The sequence below is a fragment of the Pavona decussata genome, unplaced genomic scaffold, assembly GCF_977016875.1.
Source record: "Pavona decussata unplaced genomic scaffold, jaPavDecu1.1 SCAFFOLD_102, whole genome shotgun sequence".
Lineage (NCBI taxonomy): Eukaryota > Metazoa > Cnidaria > Anthozoa > Scleractinia > Agariciidae > Pavona > Pavona decussata.
The window spans coordinates 3128413-3138319 of record NW_028145517.1 but is presented as its reverse complement, the minus strand read 5'-3'; the positions used below and the strand labels follow the sequence as shown (position 1 = coordinate 3138319).

The 9907-nt window shown below is 39.9% G+C and overlaps 1 long non-coding RNA gene across 2 annotated transcripts; it reads right to left on the bottom strand.

Annotated features, from left to right (window-relative positions):
• Positions 1-1570: 1570 nt before the first annotated feature.
• Positions 1571-5477, bottom strand: LOC146471659 (uncharacterized). 2 transcript variants are annotated; one of them, XR_014866793.1, is made up of 6 exons: positions 4957-5477; positions 4735-4837; positions 3843-4146; positions 3402-3498; positions 3023-3128; positions 1571-2582 (listed from the first exon to the last, which is right to left on the bottom strand). It is a non-coding gene; the product is annotated as an uncharacterized LOC146471659 (long non-coding RNA). The 2 variants fall into 2 exon arrangements; XR_014866792.1 differs by having other exon boundaries at positions 1571-2575.
• Positions 5478-9907: the final 4430 nt, after the last annotated feature.

Genomic DNA, 9907 nt, shown 5'->3' with positions numbered 1-9907 from the left:
CAAAGGGTTTCCTAGTTCCCAAGACCAACAGGTACCAAAAGATTTTTTAACTATGTTTCTTTAATTTCCTCTTTGGATGTCCCTGATCAGACCCATGTAAATAACATCGCCTATGGTACTGTTAGAAAATCAGGGCATTAGGAGGAAACAAAATAGAACACGCCAGTTTAAATTCTGCCAATTTTATTGTTTAACAGTAACATGCGATAAAGTTAAGTTACGAAGAAAAATTTACATACTTGTAGTGCTAAAGTGGTTAAGTCAAGACACTCGGCAGTAGTCTGCGCGAACCTCTCAACCAATCCTACAGCGTAAATTGACCGCAGTTTGTACCAATAATGGATTTTTTTAATTTTTTACTTTCTGAAGCACTTTTTATTCTTGGAACACCAAGAAATCTTCCTGCATTAGTTGGTTATTGCTTTAGTAGTGTGGTTAAGCTTGTTAGGATCCGGTAGATTTCAGATGTTCCAAGCGCAGCCAAATTTCAAGCCAATTACTATCACAGCAATGTTAAAAAAATACCCTAATTATTTTTACAAGTGTTGGTGTTAATTAATCTAAAGGCTGTTTAAAAAAAAATTAACAGGAAAATAATTGTTTTTGTAATATACTGAAATACCGGATAACAATAAAATTATAAGGGGAAAACTAATGACAACGAGCCAACAAACGAACAATTTGCTTACCAATTCTTATGAAAAAAGTTGTATCCTGTGATGAAAAAAAAAACTACAAAAACGTTAGAACTTAACCTTTTTTTCTCGTCTTGGGCCGAAATATGTTGCATTTCGTTTGCCAATATATTCTTCATCCGTAATCCGTCACTACATTTGGCTGCTTACTAAACACAACATCTTCCAATTCTCCAAGTTTAATCGTACCCGAAAATGATAGCCTTTTAGGTTTTTTAACCCTGTTACTCCCACAATAAAACGTCAAATCTTTTGTAGTTCAAGTTTTGCGTCCACGGATGAAATGCCATTGGGTGTGACCATTCAAGTTAAATTACCTTACCCAAAACTGTTTGTTTTTCAATAGTTTTGATTTAGAATTTTGTTCTTGAGTTTTGATTTTAAGCTCGGCATTGGGAAAAAAGGTTTAAAAATGACAAATTATTTTGCTAACCTCGGTGAGTGACTACACTCTTCCCAAACGACCACAGCAGTAATCCAAACAGAATGGAAGACTTTGAAACGTCATTGTATAAGAATGATGATTCTCGCACAATCAGCCCAAACAACTCTTTTATAAATAGCAAAGTGGAAAATATCGATACTCGAGAACAATTACCAATGAAACTAATTTGCGAGCCTTCACGGAAATGTTTTTTCTTTTTGACGTCAAGGCGATGTCAAGAGGCCTGTGGAGTATTTGGGTTTATTTCAAAAGGCGAAAACTCATGAAGCATGAATCATGAAAGATCAGAGGAATGACTCTTGCTCAATTTAATTCTGAGGTGTCAATAAAGGTTTGAGCCTACGAGAGTCTAACACGAAATAAATTAATTGAAAGGCTGTCAGTGCAAAAGTTTCTATCTATTTATAATATATATGATACATGACCAGTTCATAGCTAGGACATTTTGCACTCAGCCCACTCAACTATGAGATTATACTAGCCCCTCCCCCTCAATTCATTACACGGAAACAGAAATTCGTCTGTTCTCGCTCGCAGTCAAGTCATCCCTCTGCCTTGTGGGGTTGGTAGGAGTGGTAACAATGTACTGATGACCTCATGAACCTTAAAACAGAGCGTAGTGATATCATGAACTAATGACCTCATGTTCGTACTATTGTTCATAACCACATTAGGGGTGTCAGGAGTGGTGGCAAAGTGTGAGAGTAGGGAGGGTGGCAAGGGGAAAGACCGTTTCAAACGTGTCGTTGGTTGTGCTGTGGGGGGGAGGGCAGGGTGTTGGGAGGGGTAGGAATGGAAAAAGGTAATGTGAATTTGACATGAATTTTTTGGAAAAGACCTCGTTGGCAACTCCTTGAGTAATAGGGCCAATGCACCTTTTTACGCTGAATCAATAGTTTTGGCAGAGTCGTTAAGTTGTTCAGGCTGATTCGCGCACGAAGACTGAGAAAAAATCGAAGAGAAATGTTTTCATAATCGGGCCCTCCGAGAAATTAGACGGTCTGTGAACGTTCTAGAAAGAGACTGATAGTCACTCACAGAACTCTTTTGGGAGAAAAAGGTTTTCTACATAAGTTACTCAAGATTAGTTTATCTTAAACTGCAAAACAGCCGTTGGTTCTTCGAATTTCCAAAAGGAGACGCAAACCACCAGTAGTGTGAGTTCAAAGCGCCGAAAAGCAAAAGCTGAATGTAGTGTTACGCGCGAGCTTCTTAGCTCACTAGCTCCAATCGTTTCGTTCTAATTTAAGATTGCGTGCGTTCTGTACAAACGAAACTAAGTGTAAGCTTATCTTAACTAGTTTTTTATTCCGATGGCTTGATCCTCTCCTCTCACTTGCTATGCACGGTAAGCTGATCCACAATAATCTGACGACTTGACTCCGCTGACTTGTCCCCTGGCACCTTCCGAGCCATGCTCTTGCGATGAAGTTATCTAAAAATAACAAACCCAAAACAGGAAAGGTTAAGTTATTTGCGAAGTCTGAATAACTTCTACAACACATTCGCTTTGGCAAAAAAAAAGTTACGGTTGCAGCCTTTACTGAACTCTTAGTGTTTCATCGCTTGTCACCCTTTACCCCCTTTCGCTTGTACTTGAAGAAAGCTAACAAAAAGGTCTCAAAAATTTCCTGTTCGTGGCTTCTCTTCATGCAGTAACTTGTTTCTATCGATTAATTTGGGTGGACTCCCTCCTTTCCCTAGTAAAAAGTTTTTTTTTTAAAACGATTGTATACGCTTCTTTCTGGTAATCATGCATTATGTAAGCCTGTTGGTCAATGATTTCCTTTTTTTGTTCGCGACACTGGTCGTCTTGACAACCTATCGATTAACAGTACGGAGAAATTTGATGTTGAACATTCATAGAAATGAAATTGCTGACCTCTTGAAACACACACAACACAGGTTGTGCACTTCAGTTCTGAATGCTTCCAGTGATGGTATGGATTGGATGATAAGTAAAATACAGCTTGTGGTGTGAGCTACTTCTGTAAGGAAGTAAAAAAAAGTAAGGAAATCAGCGAAGGTGTTAGGAGATCCCCGCTGCTAACCTTATTCTTTTAAGTATTTCTGATTGAAACAAAAACAACTAACACAGTGACAACAAAAGGGAACTGTATAACAGCTTGTACAAGAAACGTTTGTAATTCTGCGGTTAGCAATACAGCTATCCTTGGTTGTTGCAACAACAATGATTAGGTGTATTACTGTGAAAACGTCCGAATCAAAACGTGAAATGTGGTATCGCAACGTTAACGTACCTCCTGGAACCTACATGTACTTTTTTACACGTTGTGGATGCTGTGATGGTTTGTATCGTGAAGTCACTGATACAACAGGCGATGACATCCGGTTCTTCTGCAAGGAAGTAAACAGAAACAAATCAGCTGATGTTCTTAGAGATCAACACCACTAACGCCACGTCCCCAATTCTAACGCTCGAAAAAACTAAAAAATTTCAGTTGTTTGTTCACCAACTTTTCGTTGCGTTTTCATCAGTGTTTTCATGCCGGACCGAAGCAGATATATTTTAAAATTTACAATGTAAACTTGCAGTATTTCTACTCCCCCTTTACAAGATACAAGATTATCACAAACGTGGTTTGATTTTAAATTCGTTGACATTGACGCGTTATCACACTTCGGTGGAAAGGTTTGCGACTTGCATATCTTACGAAAGCATAAAAAATAAACTTACTAACCTGAGAGTAATAGACTGAAAGTGAAGACTAGAGATGGCATTGAGTCACCAGCAGGACAGATACTACGACGTTCTGAGACATCCGTCAGTCTAACAAGACTATGGAGTCGCACTCCGAATGTTCAATCCGATACAGCGTCGGGTGTGGCTGGACATGTCAATTCGGGAGTGTAAGTCCTTCCCGCGCAGAGAACAGGTGAAATCTGATACTGGTCTATCTGTCTTGTTTCAGGCTTTTCTTCTCGGTCTCTTCGCCTCGGACTGTCCGACTGTCTTACAGTTGGGAATAACATCTCGTTCAAAACCTGAAACGTTCAGGAAACTAAAAAATTGTGAGTTTTCCCGCCCTATACAGTGTTTTCCAATCTTGCCTCTCTGAGCGAGAGCCAATAACCGACTCATCAGGATTGGACTTAACTTTCTAAATGGAATTTCCCCAAGAGCTGGCAGCTACCAAAAAGGGAAAAATCATTTTGCAAAACATTACAACTGTACTACAGAAAAGCACCCTAGAGTTTTAACGGCATGTTCATGTAAACCATACAAATGCCTTTGTTATATAGTGGAAGTGCACTGGTCACACCAAGAATGCTAGTTTAGAGGTACTCCACCCAAATAATAAGATGGTAAAAAGTCACAAATAGGCCTAACGCTGAGCAAAATGGAATAGTTCAACTAGTGGCTACTGAGAAACAACTTAAGCTCGCAGCCAGAGTGAGACGTAACCCGCGAGCTCCACTTTTTAATGCCAGTGCCCCAACCACTCGGCCACACCCGGCCTCCACGGCGATAAATTTAAAATTAACTTAAAGCTATGTCAACTGTTTTAAGGTTTGGGAGAGGAAACGACATAAACAGGTGCGCAACTGGGAATAATGTTTTGAATTACTAACCTTTACACCTAGATCAGCGGGCACACTGACGACAGTGGGAAAAAAATTGTAACAGCATAGTAGGCACTGCCATGTCACGCAGCCACATCTTGTCATTCTTGACCTGAAAAAAGTTCAAAATAGAATTCAATTCAATTCAATTTTTTTTATTTTTCACACGTACAACGAGATTCAGTACAGTACATAAAAAACAATAAAAACGCAGTGGTTTTCAGCTCATACCATACTGCTCCTCAATCACACAAAAATGCAATAAACCAACAACTCTCGGCAGTCGTGTGTAGGAATATAGGACTGACTGCAACTGATTACAATCCCGGGACGGCGGAATTCTTGGAAGCTGCTCCAGTTTTCTGATGATGATGTACAGGTGCACGACTCGTAAAACTTCCTGAAAATTTTTCGACTTAAAAGAAATAAACAGTTTAGTATCTGCAAAAATGTAAAGAACTCAAACCGACTAAAAAACTGTACTGCTTGGAGTGCTTCTTAACTAACGTTTTTAAACCGCACTGATTCGGGACGGGACGGACATCCATATACTGGCAGGCAGTCATTAATAGGAACCTCAGTATTGTGAGATCGTAACTTGCCCTCCTGAAGTCTTTCTTTAGCTCAGTCTTGGATGAGCGTACGACAGGACATGGCATCTAGAACAACCTGGTAAAATTCCAACTCAAAATATTCACAGATTAGTAGCCTGAAGAAAGTGAAATGCAAGTGAAATATTTTTCATAGGCTGTGATATAAGGCTGGTTTCCATATGATCGCAGATCGCAGATCGCAATAAGGTCTGCGATCTGCGATCTGCGATCCGCGATCATATGGAAACCAGCCTTTAGATAGAACGTGGTTCTATCTTCTGCGATCGTCTGCGATCACGATCGCAGGATCGCAGACGATCGCAGACCTTATTGCGATCTGCGATCATATGGAAACCAGCCTATAGTAGATTGCGACAAAAAAAGAAATTATCTATCCCCAACCCAAAAAATTCTTCTGGTATTGGTCATTTTAAGAGGTCGAGTTTTAAGTTTGAGTTAAGTTCGAGGTCGAGTTCATAATATAATAGAACTTATGGTTAAGTGTTGATTTTAGTGTTTAGAGTTAAACGCTTATTTTAGTTTGAAAACCTAGCCTAATGTTATAATATTTTATTCTAAAAGCTGAAAAATTTAGTTTATTTAAACCTAGACACTGGTTTTTGTATTTAGACTTTAGAATGGTGCTGATTTAAGGCAAGCCTAAAGGTCCTTTAGGGGAATGGACACTGTCTAGCGACACATTCGAAGCACTATTTTTTATTTAGATCTAATTTTATACACTGCACTTAAACTGAAAACTTTTGCTCGAACTCAAACTCAAACTCAAACTCAAATTCAAACTCCCGCACGTAATCAATTGCCTTTAACCAGCTCCCAGCATCAACTATTTTTTTTTCTAAATCCGTTTTCTCCGACTGACAAGGTTAAACACCGAACCTAGCGACCCTAAATCCTGTCGAGACGAAATATATTCAAGGCTTCTGCCGTGTGACAACAGATACCAAATACACAGACAGTAGAAAATTTCACGGGTACCACAATTAAAGCACGTTTGGCCTGCTGTTTTTGCCGTACCTCTTCTAAATGCATGTCCACTGCTGTATGTCTGCGGGCTGACGGTCAGCTGGAATTGTAGCTAAATCACCATGAAGGCACGAAACGCTATACAGCTGTTCAGGACAAGGAGGAATGCGCCTCAAAACGAAGACGATGATACTGTCGATCTGAAACGTCCTGAAAAATTCTAGTCAAAACTATTCTGATTTGTAAAAAAGCATTTGCAAAAGTGAAACTACTAGAAGCAGATTTCCTGTTTTTCTTATGTTCTTCTTTTGGTGTCCTACTAAAAAAAATAGATATTTAACTGAAGGGTTACAGGTTTGAATCCTGCCCCACTTTCCAGTCACGGAACTGCTAACTTGTTCTTAGTTCACTGAACCTGTTTGCACAAGCTGGGTTGAGTCTATTGAGGCCACAAACAATGTTCTAATCTTTTGATCTATTCAAATGCCTTCAATAACACAACACAGTAATCAGAAAGGTAAACTAGACCCAGAAAGATCAACAAGGTTTAAATCTCATTTGATTGAAGCCACGGAGCCTGGTCTGGGCTTTTCATCTTGTTAAGCCGTCTTACCTGTACCCACCAGAACACAAATAGAAGAAAAGTGAGCCATTTACCATAATGATCACTTGGGTGTCAATCCAGTCTGATTGAGGCTTCACGGATTTCTCTCGAGCTGTCGATAAACCTGCTTTCAATGTCATACATAACACAGAACAATTAGAAGAACTAAAAAGAACCACTACCAGAGAGGTCACTTGAGTTTGAAACTTACTTCCTTGAAGATACAGAAATTGTTCTAAGCTTCCGAGCCTCTTCAGCCTAACATCTTGCAAGAGGTAACGTATTTAATGGAACACTGAACGTTATCACTGCAGAGCATTGGGTTGGATATCTATTAAGCCAGCTGTCTGTGTTCTTGAGATAACAGCTTCTAAGAGTTCTTACATAACACTAAACAGTTGTTTAGAATATAAACTGGTTCGCCATTGGGTTTGAATCCCACTGAAGGCGCAGACATAAAACATACACCGTGTTGCACGACTCGTTAACACTCGTCATCCATTCCGGTGTAGTGATCGAGTCTCAAAACCACAAGGTTACTCATGCTATACTTACAGTTTTGTGTACATGCTCCAAAGCCATCTGAATTGCGGTTACCTTGATTAAAAGGATTCAACTGGAGAAGTGGCTGTTGGCAAACATGCGTCGTACGGAATAGGAACTGAAAGAGTGCAGAGTATCATTTGTTAGAACGTGGAAAAAAAATGAAATGTGGCTCACCTCTTGCGTTCAATGCCGTGATCACAACGTAGCTCAACTTCAGTGTATGTTATGCACAGCAAACTGACAAGGACTGGTGATCTCTCTGCCTTATGATTCTACAATCAGAAGCACAGATGGTGGCACACATGGAAGACCTTCAATTGTGGGCATCTTTTGCGTCTTGACTGCATTCTTCTGTCGGAGAAACTTGGTAATCCTTCTGAGAGCCGCAAGTGGACTTTATGCGTCTTGGTTTTCAATTCCAAAAAGAGAGTGATGAAGACGAAGTAAAAAAAGGAAAATTCTTTGGACGTCTTCGTGAAGCTTCAGCAAGTGGAGACGGCTGCGACGGATAAAAAAAATGAAATACTCTGACGTTTCCGAAATCCAGATGATTTGAATTTTCGGCCTGAAACTAAAACGTTAGTTGCCTAATGAACCACACAAGGACACGACAAAAACACGCATCCAGTCTTGTGTTTGCTTTTCATAGTTTTATTTTAAAGAAATGAAGCGCCATTTTATGGCTTTTACATTCATGCGACTTTTACTTAGAAAAGTCGCATATCAAAGTGCATCCATTGAAATGATGTCGTAGCTGTTTTCGGCGAAAAAGACGTTGACTCTTTTGAAGTAAAAACAACCGTCGTTGCATCCATTGAATGTCGTCGCTGTTGTCGACGAAAAAGACGTTGACTCTTTTGAAGAAAAAAAATCGTCGTATGTTTCCTGGAACCAAACCAAATGCATACCATTGAATGTCGTAGCTGTTATCGAAGAAAAAGACGTTGACTCTTTTGAAGAAAAAAGATCGTCGTATGTTTCCTGCAACCGAATCAAATGCATCCATTGAATGCCGTAGCTGTTGTCGACGAAAAAGACTTGACTCTTTCGAAGAGAAAAAATCGTCGTATGTTTCCTGAAACTGAATCATTTGGTTAGTATTGTTCCTGAAATAAAATTATTGCGTCAGTACTGTTTAGTTTAGTAGGCGCAGTTTAAGATAAAGACACAGGACGCAAAATAAAGACACAAGACACAGTTTTTTGTTTTATTTTCCTAAGTGTATTAGTTACATAATTGCTTAAAGTAATGTTAATTAAGCCACAGGACCTAATTGATTAAACATGCGACGGGGTGCGCTCCTACATAAAAAATTTAGCGCCCAGGAAAACCAAAGAGCGTTCCTGTGCCCGTAAAACGTGACACCCCGAGTAAATGGAACACTCCAGGGCCCCTGGACGTTACGCAGGGATCAGCTGTGGCTTGGTATCGAGAAACTCGATACCAAGCTTCCGCATGCAGCACAGGAACTGTGCACGAAGCCCAAAGCCGAATTGATCGGAATCGTAACGAAAAGCCGAAAAAAAGATTTTCGAAGGCCGAATGAGAGCGAAAGTTTCGAATTTTCAATCGAAATCCGGACCGACCTTTTATGGAAGATAACATCATTTCCAACCAGTGCGATTTGTTTCGGAAATACTATATGGAAACACGGATGATTTTTCTTATATTAGCAGTGATTGGGAACTGGTGTTATCTTCCAGTGTGATACAGCTTCGTGGCAGTATCACGTGGTTAACCCACGTACCTCATGCCAGGCTGCATGATTGGCTGCTTCTCCTCCATGGTTGTGTTGCAATCTCTTGTCGTAGCTGGAGCGAAGGCGGGCGATGTTAGGCTTGAAGAGACGAGAAGTCATACCTGGGACGGGTGCCGACCGGCCAAAAGCACGTTTTCACGACAACTTCATTCGAATACAACTACCGGGATCCAATTTATGTGGCTGAATTTTTTAAGCTGCCTAAGGCCTTATCCCTCTTAGGTTGCGCAAATACGAAAGAAACCCCTAACTTCTAATCGACTCAATGATTGAAGTAATTTTCGCGGTTAAAGATGAATTTGTAGTGGTCATATCCAAATTACGCCATCGCGAAAACGTACTATTTGATATTACTTAATTACAATACAGCAAATTTAACATGCGTTGCTGGGAGTCAGGCTTCAGTGAAGCGCCAAGCGCGCGATTGTTATCTTCTTTAAAAAAAACTCAATTGGCGCCAATACTATGAAAATCTTTCCATTTCCCCTGATTTAGTTTACTCGCGTGTCAATTTTGAAGCTTTCCTTGCAACGCAAGTTAAAACAGCTGTGATTAAGCTTTTATTACTGCTATCTGCTATCTTTGATGTCTACCCTCTTCTTCCTAATTACTTTAATCAGAGGAACAAACCATTTGCACGAGAAGGTAGTTTGACTACCGCTACTATAATACTTCAGGATGGATGCGAGTCTTTTT